Source organism: Lissotriton helveticus, chromosome 3_2 (genome assembly GCF_964261635.1).
Source record: "Lissotriton helveticus chromosome 3_2, aLisHel1.1, whole genome shotgun sequence".
NCBI lineage: Eukaryota > Metazoa > Chordata > Amphibia > Caudata > Salamandridae > Lissotriton > Lissotriton helveticus.
The window spans coordinates 244,145,025-244,157,209 of NC_136062.1; the positions used below are offsets into that span (position 1 = coordinate 244,145,025).

General features: G+C 41.9%; 1 long non-coding RNA gene across 2 annotated transcripts in view; it reads right to left on the minus strand.

Moving 5' to 3' along the window:
* Positions 1–12,185, minus strand: part of LOC144826607 (uncharacterized) — a 174,139-nt gene that overhangs the window by 87,317 nt on the left and 74,637 nt on the right. For both annotated transcript variants that reach the window (XR_013609864.1, XR_013609865.1), the window contains exon 4: positions 7,569–7,690. This is a non-coding gene — a long non-coding RNA (uncharacterized LOC144826607). The remainder of the gene's footprint in view (positions 1–7,568; positions 7,691–12,185) is intronic.

A 12,185-nucleotide genomic window follows, 5' to 3' on the forward strand; every position in this document is an offset into this window, starting at 1 on the left:
CATGGCGATGAGTGAAAAGGAGCTAAGAATGTAAAAATTGTGGTGGTTGAGGACAAACATTAGGAAATTGATTGGAAACATTAGGGATTGGAGAGATACTGACAAGTTTAGAGAGTTGTGAAGATGAAGCAGAAGAGAGAGGGATCAAGGGAAGATAAGGAATGAGCCGTAGGAGGAGAGGTAAGGGAGTATCCCTTGCAGGAGGTGCAGGGAGGAGCATATGTATATGTCCCAAGGTCGTGATCAGACCTTTTCTATTTTAAAAACACCCTTCCAAAGCTTAGATAAAATCCAGATAAATGGTAAACCCAGATGGTACAGATTATGACCATCTCCAGAAGTTCAATTTTAAATTGAATGATGTTTCGATACCCATCACCCAGTCGTTTTCCTACCTGGGGGTCTTATTTGATACGAAGATGTGTTGGGCCCCACATTTGGCCAAGAAAAAGGGGGATATGTCCAGGGTAAATGCTTCTATCTTCAACTTTGCTTCTAAATTGGGCAAAAAGCCAATTGTGGCCATGATGAAATTATATATCGCTAAATCCATAGCCACTGCAGTATACGGAAGTGAGGTATGGGGCTACACAAATTATGACCAACTTCAAATAGTAGAAAATAAATGTTTAAAGCGTCTGTTGTGTGTCCCTGGGAGCACACCGAATTTAGCTGTTCATGAAGAACTTGGCTGCTTGCATTTATCGGACATAGTTGGACTAAAACCGTTGTTGTGCTGGGTAAAACTGTGGTTAAGTGATGCAATCCCTCTGACCCACTTGATAGTGGAGGATCTCTTATCGCTTGACCACGCAATGCGAGTGCCCTGGCTTAAATATCTGAAATCTCAATTTTTGAAGCTTGGCCGAGTGAACTTGTTTGATAACCCGGGGGATATAGTTAAGGGTGATGTTGCTGCAATTAAGAGTGCTTTTTACCTGAACCGTAATGCTGTAAGAGATGAAGTTGAGCTCTTGAAACCTAATGTTAGAACGTACATCATGTTGAGTACTTGTAATTCAATGGAATTGTATCTAACTTGCTCCTTCACCACCCATGAAAAATTTTTGCTGACCCGTTTCAGGTTTAACATCTTTCATCAGCTTTTAATTAGACCCAAGACGGACATTTTTAAGAAACCAGCAGCACCCTGTGGCTGCGACGGGAAGTCTCCACAGGATATGCTGCATTTTATATTTTTATGTACATTTTATGAATATCCCCGAAAGCGGTATTTGGTTACCCTTTTAAAGAAATTAAATTTTAACCAAATTAGACCCGCCCTTATGTATTTACAGTTGTTGCATCCTGATAGTGTTCTTCAGGTGTTAGAATTTTTAAAACTGACCATGAGACTAAGAAATTGTTTGGATGAGTAAATGTGCATTAACTGCAGTTTATGGCACTATCGCACTTTATTTCGTATATTCTGTATTTGGACATTACTTGCACTTTTTATTCTGATTCTGTCAATGCACTCGTTTTTATGATATATTTGAGTTGTATTAATTTAAGATTGACTTTGTGATTATTGTGATGTTTTAATATGTTTTGTCTATTGTGTGTACTTTTATGGATTGCAATATATCCGAAATAAAGTCATTTTGAATTGAATTGACCATCTCCAAAGTGTTGTGGGAAAACGTGGACATATTATTTGAGGTGGTTATCCCAAAGAACTTGTGGGCGGTGTGTGAAAGGGAAGTTGATTGGATGACACAATAACCTCCTGGGTGCATGCCCTTTTGCCCATTGTAAAAATTCAATATGACAAAGTCATAGAGCATTTAAAAACAAAGGTCCCTCAAAAAGAGATGAATTGACGCAAGATGTTTTAACCTCTCAAGACCCAAAATAATTTTTTTTTATTGTTTTCAGCGCAAAACAAAAAGCATACAACTCAAGAGAAAAACACATTGGTGGCTGGATAGGCAATTCAACGTAAAAGACCACATTTGCATATTAATACTTGTGCATTCAATAGCAGAACTCTAACGTATAGGGAGTATCTCACATGGGGTCCTATCATCAATGCAAGTCCATTGATTACTAATCATAGCTTTACTGACTGATGCAATATTGAGGGGGCTGGTTAGTGCCTTAGATCTCGGGTGGTGTAACACTTGTCCCATCCTTGCTGGCCTTCTTTTTCTATGTTCCAACCTCTGATGATAATGTCTCCTCTTTGGCATTCTGTGGCTAGGGTGATGTCTCACTAGTGTTATTCAACAAGAAAGTCTGATAAGGGCACCAGTAACTCCTTGGGCGGCTTCTGGGGGGTAGTAGTTGGCTATACGTGTCGGCTTGAGTGTTACAATCCAATATGTGTGTGTGCCAATCTGCTATTTGTGGAAGTGGGTCCCTCATCCATCGTAACACTACCCTTCGTTTTGCCAAGAGAAGGCCAATAGCCACCAACTGGCGTAGTGTCTTATTTACTGGGCGGTCCCAACCAAGGAGAGCCATTTTAGGGTCAGGTTCAAGGTCTGCACTAACAATAGTTCCCAACTTCTTGAGCACTTTTTTCCGGTATGCGTACACCCCTGGCATTGCCAAGCCAGATGCCCGAATCCTGCTCCTTCCCAACCGTATCTATGACAACTGGAGGACTCTGCTAGACCGTAACGGAACTGGCTTTCGGGGGTACAATATGCTCTATGAAATTTTTTTAAATGTATGAGTCTGTGTCTTCCATTGAGAAAGACTGATCGGGTACGAACGCAGCAGTAGGACCATACTGTGTCACTTAGGAGCGTGCCCAAGTCACGTTGCCATTCCAGCCTCACCTTTAAGACTTACGCGTGTCCTAAAGACTGTTATAACATTTTGTGATTAACTTTGCAGGTTCTTCAGTTTTAATAAGTGTGGAAAGTGCCCCTATATTTTGTGGCTCCAGTCGATCATCCCCTAAAAGGGCACGCCATGTCTGCCGGGCCCTATAGTAATTGAATAAAACTGCAACCCCCACCTGCTTGTCAGGTGATTTTAATGACTCCCATGTTGCTAGCACTCCATCTTTAAAGAAATCTCCTATTTTGTGTATACCTATAGACTTTAAGGCCTGCCTTGCTCCCTCTTCCTGGCTCAGCGGAAACCACATGCACCACGGCAACGGCATTTTTGGTGCATATAGAAAAGGCCCCGTCTGCATGTGTAGTAGAGTTTGCCATGCCTGCACGGTAACAGCTATGAAGTCAAAAACACATAGTTTCCTGGCTGCCGAGTGTGTGAGAGTCTGTGGAAGCGTGAGCGGGTCCGCTGCATTTCTTTCCATGTACAGGAAGGGCAGATCATGCGGCCCATGTATCCAATAGTGCGAAAACACACTGCTCGCAGCCCTATAGTATTTCTCCAGTTCAGGCTCCCAATCCACCCAAATCATATGGGAGGGTGAGTGAATTATATCATATGTGAGATTGCTTACGGGAAGATGTGTTTTGGTAGCGGTATGGAGATGTTCTCAAATAAAAACAGGAATCTTGGTAATATGACCATCTTCATAATGGAGACTCTCCCCATCAACGAGAGCGGAAAGGGAACTCCATGGTGTTGCATCTTTCTTATCTTTCCATCCTTTTTTCCCCTTGCCCATCCTGGAATATGGAACACTCTGCCTGCATTGTATGAGGCTCGTTCTATATTCCAGATTCCCTTGAATTTCAGTTAAAGCTTCAACCTCTTTCTTTATGGTTGTACTGTGCCTTACTCCAATAAACTACGAGATTTACTTACCACTTGGAGTCTCGTCCTTTACAAATTGGCGACGATCCATCGAAGACTTCGTTGGCTACATCTTGTAGGCAGAGGAGCTGCGAGGTCTTCCGAACCTGATTTACTTCATTCCTTTGCTTTGCTGAAGCTCTCCGAGTCTGCCCTGACATTTTTTGCGCTGCGGACTTCAAACCTCAGATTTCTGGCATTTTAGGCATCATCTTAAGGTGTTTTAATGTACTTTTCTTTTTGTATGTCATTAAGTCTACACGTACTGCTTTCAAGCTGTCATATTATGACGTATGACCTTGATGCCTGAGGCGTTGCTTGGAGACTGCATGACCTCCTGATCTAACACGTCATCGTAGGTATTGTAAGACGCGCATTGCCTTTCCAGCGCGCGTTACCTTGGATACAAGGATCTTCCTTTGCGCTTCAGAGACGGCACGACCTACTTCCAAACGCGGCCGCGTCATCACGCAATGTACGCATGCAACGTAACAGCGCCATTTTAACTGTGTTACCTTGGATACACACTATTTTACTGGCGCAAGAATTGCAACGGCGGACTACAGCGGAGACTACGTAAGGAAGTTTCCTTCTTCCTCATTACCACCACGTTCTTCGCTGATATGCACAGCTACAGCACATTAAAAAGGACATTTCCTTTTAATAAAAAAAAAGCACACGCTTGATACGCCTGATACACCTGATATCTGATTTTTTTTGGCTCCATACTACATCTGTCACGGTGTTTATATTTACGATAAACAGGTTGGAAACGCTTTTTGTCAATCTACTACCTGCATTAATCACGGTGACAGGCACACCTTTCTTAGTGTCAGTTCACTGCCTGCATCAATTACGGTGACAGGCACACCCTGCTTTACTACTTGCATTTACTACGGTGACAATTTACAGTTTACATTGTTTTGCTGCCTGCATCTTTTACGGTGACTGGCACACCTTAATTTCTACTACAGTTGCAACTTACAATTTACATTGTTTTGCTGCTTGCATCTCTTACGGTGACAGGCACGCCTTGTTTGTTTTTTTCTTTGTCAGTGTGCATAAAAAGTCACATTTTCACGGTGTACTACTACCTACTTATATTTCAGTGACAAGGACGCTTTACATCTTTCTATTTTTATTTACTTGTTGATAGTTTTATTCTAATTTTGAATACATTTATACATTTATATAGCTTCTTTCTTACCAATATGCAGTTTGATCCACCCTCCAAATTTCTTCAAACAAAAGGAGAACCACCTGTTCCATGGACCAGGTGGAAGGAGGAATTCATCACCTACCTTAAAGCCATCGATGGAGAACGTATGTCCGCGGAGAGGAAAAAGAACATTTTTCATCAGTGTTTAGGCTCTGAAGGACAAGTAGTTTATAGGACACTTCCTCCTGTCAGGTCTGGTGGTGATCATAATGTATATGATGAGGCTATTTTGCGTATAGAGGGTAGATTTAAACCAACAACTAGTGTTGCTCTTAATAGATTTAAATTCTACTCCAGAGCTCAAGAAGAGGGAGAAAGTTTTGATGAATTTCTCACTGCTCTACGTGCATTATCATTACATTGTAACTCTGGTTTGATTACTGACAAAATGATCAGGGATCAAATCATTGTCCATGTAAGAAGAAAGAAAGTACAGGAACTACTCTAGATAATGGGTGACCCTAACTTAGAAGCTGCCATTAGTACTGCTAACGCACTAGAACAATCCGATAAATGGATGAAGTCACTTAACAAAGATACCAAACCTTCCACATCTAGTGAGATAAATACTGTCAATCCTGGTACCTCTAAGGTACATTCCAGTGCAGAAATTATTCTAGTGTCAAACGTATTGATTGTTATAGGTGTGGTAATCCCAACCACATTGCTTCTTTTCCACATTGTCCTGCTCTAGGTAAGGAATGTAGCAAGTGTGGACGTTCAGAACACTTTCCCAAAATGTGTAAGAATACTATAAGAAGTACTGCATACTCAAAAAAACCTACACCAACTCCTTCTAAGGTGTCTAAAGGGAAAGTTTCATGTGTAACTTGTAATCCTTCTTCTTGTAAACATCTTCAAGAGGATGTTGAAGCTGGCATTGTTGTTTCTATCCAAGATTCCTTGGATTTCTCAGAGGCAGAAAAGATTTCTTCTCCAAAATGTAAAGTAAGTATTTTGGGAAGAGAACTTGAACTCATGGCTGACTTGGGATCTCCTTGGACTATAATCACAAGAGATTATTGCTTACAATCCTTAGGAGAATTGGTTGATCTTAATTTACTTTGTAAACCAGATATTGTAGCACAGAATTTTGATGGCTCATACATTGAGTTCATGGGTTTCAAAGAGGTACTTATTGAATTCAAGGGCAATTCTGCCACCATCAAGGTATAGATAGCTTTTAAAGGTGTTAATGTGTTGGGTTGGCGTGACCAGGGCAGATTAGGAATCTTATTGAACCCCAGATGCAAAGAACCTGTTTCTGTTCTTGCATTATCTTCTAATACCACTAACTTTACTGAATTATTTAACAAGGTATTTTCCGAGAATCTTGGGAAACTATCCCTGTGAAAAAGAAATTAAGAGGAGTTCCCATCAGTATTAGGTCTGAGTTAAAGGACATCTTAGATGATATGATTGAGAATGACATAATTGAGGAAATTGAATCTTCAGAGTGGGTTTCTCCCATTGTTTTAGCCCTAAACTCTGATAATAGTATTAGGCTGTGTGTGATTTGAGTGCAAGTTTATTCACCGATTGCCACCCTCTTCCCAACATTAACAAGATGTTTTGTATGTTGGATGGTGCTTGTGTTTTTTCCACCCTTGATCTTTGATCGGCCTATCACCAAATTGAGCTTACTAATGATTCCAAACACTTTACTGCTTTTATCACACCTCATGGCCTTTTCCAATTCAAGAGAATGCCTCTCGGTCTTGCCTCAGCTCTATCTGTATTTCAGAGAGCCATGTATCACATTTTTAAAGATGTCAGCAAATTTGTTAAATGCTTCCAGGACGATATTTTAATTTTTTCTAAAAATGATAAAGATCATTCTCGTCATGTCAGGGAAGTTTGCCTTAGATTAGAAAAGAGTGGTTTGACGTTTTCAAGCTGGCAAATGTACGTTTTTTTGCAAATCTGTGGAATATCTTGGCCACATGCTTTCTGGTGAAGGTGTTGTGCCCAAAAAATCATTGGTGGATGCCATTGTCAATGCTCCTGCTCCTGACAATAAAGAAAAACTTCTCTCCTTTGCGGACCTGTGTGAATATTACAGCAAATTCATACAAAATGTTGCCACCAAAATGGAGCCTCTTAGGGAATTGACCAGGAAGTCTACTGATTTTGTCTGGTCAGATAAACAGGATCTAGCTTTCAAGCAGATTAAATATGATATTGTTAATACACCCACTTTAAAATCTTTCTGTCTTAATACAGGGGCGGTGGGTGAGATTTGAAAGTGGGAGGGCGCAAAGTGATTTGCATACAGCACCGTTGCGAGCAAGCGCAGCCAGCGAGCCCGAAACCCAAAAGCGGTGTTTGGGGGGGTTACCCCCCAAGAAATTTTTGAAAAAAAAGAAGAAAAATCGTGCATTTTCAAGCAAATTTGAGAAAGCAGGAAGGTTAATAAAGCAATTGTGAAAGTGCAGTTATTACATTAATAGATGGCATAACATAGGTAGCTGCTTATTCAGTATAACCACAGAGCTTCATACATTCCGTCCTATTATGCTCAGGTGTTGAATTCAGACTATAAGACTTTCATGGAAATCTCAGCTCTAAGAGTAGAAGAAGTTGCACAGCCTAACTCCCATGTAAAAAAATATAGCATCAGTTTGCTTACCTTTAACACTGGTGTTTGCTGGGTGGTAGCCGGGGGGAAAGAGCAGCAAAGGAGGTTGTGGTCCTCTTCATGTTTGCTGAGAACTGGCCCCAAAATGCGGTAATGTTTCAGGTTGTCAGGTGCTGAAAATGAAAAGATAACAATTTATTTTTGAAACAGTAGGGTAATCAAACAAAGACGGTGGGGAAAAAACATAACGCTCCAATTTTGTCCTTGCAGTTTGCATCCAGCTCTTAGATGACAGTTAATAGCTCGCTGTTGTATGTTAGGATTTTTACTTTGAAACTGCAAGTAACAAAAGGATCTCTCTGACAAAAGCAGTCACTCACTGACCTATTTACATCATTTGCTCCAACCGGGGTTCAATAAATTCTCCCTGAGGATGTTTGGCAGCCAGAAAGCTGTGCTCATTTCATTTTTGAAACCCACTAGATACATAGACTGTCTTTTATGTTTGTAGATAAAGTAGTACAAGACACCAGCACAATGTCATCAGCAAGTGTTTCATTTTAGGGTTAAGGACTATGCACAGAAGTCTGAGTTATTTCTACAGACTGTAGGATTCGATCACGTAAATTAAGAAATTATGTGGACATTTTTCCAGGTAGACATTTTCAGGGCATACTTTTTAAAAATATTCAAAAAACAGACTAGCGTACAGAACTTTCCTGTTGTGCAAGTCATGTGCAAAATGTTCATAGCTTGATACTGGCTCATGTCCCTTTGATTCTGGTGCTTGGAGTTGTGCATTTTTAAGTAAAGTCAGAATTAACAGGCACCAGCATTCTAAGTGCTCTGTACTACAAAACCAGGCCCAATGTCCCACATCAGATATGAGACAACTTAGTCTTTGTGAGGGAGGGTAGATGTGTGGATTGTATTCAGCTGCTGACTTTGCTGAGAGAGGGTGTCTGCCAGGGTGAACTGTCGGTTGTCAGTCCCCCATGTTAAGTTGTCAGTGACTTTCACATTTTACAAGAGAAATATATGTACAGCACCACCAAAAGGCACTGTTTGTGTCAATTACGGTAACTAACTCCATTTCAAAGAAACTGCGCTTAAATTAAGCTCTCATTTGTATTAAACGAGCATCATTTATTTGCTCTTGCAATTGTTGCATATGAGTCATGAGTGTAGCAGGAGTGTAGTGTACACATCGTCTATCCCACAGTCCTAGCGCACAGAGGTTCTGCTCCACATAGCGTCTGCACCAGGGCCTTCAGGCGCACACAATCAGTTCCTGTGGTGTTAATGGTGCACATAGTGTCAGCCACCGTGATTTTAGTTTATACAGCGTCAGCCATCAGGGATCTTAGCTTATTCAGTGTCAGCCACCGGGATCTTAGTCCATGCAGTGTCAGCCACCGGAACCTTAGTTCATACAGTGACTGCCACCAGGGTTTCGGTACACACAGTGTCACCCATCAGGACTGAGTGCGCAAAGCGTATACCACCAGAGAGGCCCAGTAACAACAACAATGCCCGGCTGTTCGGGGAAAGCCAACCATGTTGGAATGGGTTGCGCAGTCTGAAGCAGGTTGTTGACCCCCAGCTTGCTGGGAAAGGCTCAGCTAGGGGTGCAGGCACGTGCACACTTCACGAGACATCGGTTCTCGCCATTATCTGAGGGGACATTGTGAATATGAAATAGCCGCACTGCATGAAATAGATGTCCAGCAAATTTCCTCTGACCCAGAAGAGCCAGGTGCTTGCATCAGTGGTCAGTCGTCCTGCTCACATAAGATACTCCATGGAAATAGGGAATTGATGGCTTTGACACATTGATTGATGGCTTTGACACGCTGATGGCTTTGACACGTTCTGTTTGGAAGAAAAGGGGGCATGATGGATTTAAGAACTGCATACCAAGATTTTGGCGAATTCATTTTATGATTGTTCTTTTTAGCTAATTTATATAATGTCAATTACATTGATGATTTTTCAATTGTTATCATTGTTTCCATTCCTGTTATTGCTGTAAAACATTCATAACGATTTTAAGTAATTGTATATATTAAATTCAGTACAATTTAAAATCAATTCAGTAAGATAGCCAAGTGCATTTGCTGTACAAGCCTCATGGTGGGTGAACTCGGATACGCTCATAGCTGGAGAACTCGAACCCTTGTCACGGCCCTTTGGAATTGTGTCTCTTAAGATAATGAGACATCTAATGAGGGTACAAGCCCTCATGCACTGAAAACCACAAAACCTACTCCACTCTGCAGCGATAAGCGAACATACCAACCCCTTCACACCACAGCTGTGGCTTCCTCTCATAAGTAAATCCCCAAATACAATGTTTGAAACCTAGCAGGTGTCTTGGGCGAAGCAACAAGTGCAGTGTGAAGAACTAAGAACGCAGCACTCTAACGACGTCTGATTCAATAGTCAAAAGTTATGTTGTTATAATTATAATTATATCTCCCCTGCCCTGGTTTTCATAGCAAAGACTGAAATTTGTGGGTGTTGTAAAAGCACTCTGGGAAATACAGGACCACTGGGTACGATTTTACTAACACATTCCACCTTCAGCACACAGGAAAGGCAAAATTGCACTAAAACACGGGTTTTCCACCTTTATGAGATGCAAACCTCGTAGAACAAATTTAGGCAGGTATTCCATGTGGCAAAAGTTTTGTTGTTAAATACTGCGTGCGAGTACATGTATCGAACCACTCAGAATGGGAAAACATGCCCAAATGCTGTTTGGCTTGACTAGTTATTTTGTGCAGCCCTCGGTCTTTGTAATTTGCACATAGCTGAACTGGAACAACCAGCTGGAGATTAAGCACAGATTGACCTGCATTTTGTTCTGCAGCTCACTGTGCCTTGGAAACAAGACTCAACTGACGCAATACTGTATATATGTGAACATATTTAATGGTTCACTTTACAATTGGGCAGCTACAGTTCACACACAGACTGGCTTAGGATATGCGCAGCGTATAGCACAGCAGACAGAATATCTCGACACACTGAATTTGGCTTTACTTGCTATTCATGAAGCACCCTTAACCTCTATTAGTGTCCACTCAATAGAGCCATCCTTAGGACAGGGCCTACCAGTCTCAGTCACACGAAGAGACTTCTCTCACCCACAAGGCAGGGACATATTCCTGCAACAAATGAACTATGATCGGCCGTGCCCACAGTGGAAATATTCCGCAAATACGCGGTCACATACTGTTTCAACAAGTAAAACCGCAAGGACTGGGGCCTAAACAGCTGCTCCGCCATTACCATTGAAAGGCAGTTGAACCTTAATCTATGGCAGCTGCGACACAAACAAAACCGTCCCCAGTCTACAGCGTTCCGGAATCCGTCTGCCTTTACATGTGACAATTAGTACTCCAAGTGGTAATGAGTCAGAAAAATAAAACTGCGCATAACATGACTGCGAGGCAGAGCTAAATGTTCATATCCTTTCTTTCAGGGGGAAGATGGGACTTGTGGGCATTTCGTTAGAAACTTGAAACGCGGCTGCATAAAGCTCAAAGAATTCTGTATATTTTCTGAAAAATCGTTTTCAACTTTCTGTGCCCGAGGCGAATTCCACACAAATCCCGCCGTAAGCGATTGCTCAGCGCTGTAATTTAAAATACCTACAAAGCACATCCCCGCACGCTCCACCACCCACCCGCACTGTGGCCTGCCTGAGGCCTCATCATCACATCATGTCATCATAGCTGCCAAGGGTTCTGATTACTTATGTGTGACATTTTCATAATTGCAGTATAATTATGAGTGACATTCAACGACTATGAGTGACACTTTCTCGCAAGTAAAATCAAGCAATGAAGAAGTGCAAAACATATAAATAACAGACATTAAACCCACTTGGGCAACGAAAAACTCAGATCTTAAAACTGCTGTAAAGTTCTAGAAATGGAAGGGCACTAACCTAGTAAAAAGCAGTAGCTCACAGATAATCCTCATAAACTACAATTTTGTGAACGTGTGGTTCATGTTCTTTCTTTCCTTCCTTCTCCCCTTTTCTCTTCTTTATAGCTTTTTCCCTCCTTCCCATTGTCTCACTTTCCATTTCCCTCTCTAGCACTCTTTTTCTTCCTGTTTCCTCACTCAAAAGGTAACAGTGGTAAAATGGGTTAGCCATGTGGCATCATTTGGGATCAAAGCGTGCATGATGTTACTTCCGCTACCCCCAGGCGTTTGGACTGAGACTTTATAAAACTATCTCTGTATGCTAATAGCACCAAGAGGCCTTATTGATCCAGAGCCCCTGTGCAGGCGTCCATGGAGGGTGAAAGGGCGCCGTAAACTGCCATCGACCCTGACTGACTTTAGCACCCTGTTTGGGACACAAGCTGTCTCCGTGCAGCTATTAATGTATAATTGGTCTAGTTACTGCCAGACAAGGTGATCAGTAAGGTGCAGCTAAACTTGCTACTGTAAAAAAGAAAAACGTCTCGGGAGCCTCCAGGGCAAGAAAGCACTTTCCTGGCTCCATTCATTAATTGTATTGCCCCTGTTCTGCAGTCTAGGCCACGGTGCCCTGCACCACTTAAAGTACAGGTAGGTCAGTTGCCCTCGCAGCCTGCACCCTCCGACCGCTGAGGTGTGAAAGCTGCCGCCTGCGATAGCATACGCTCTAAT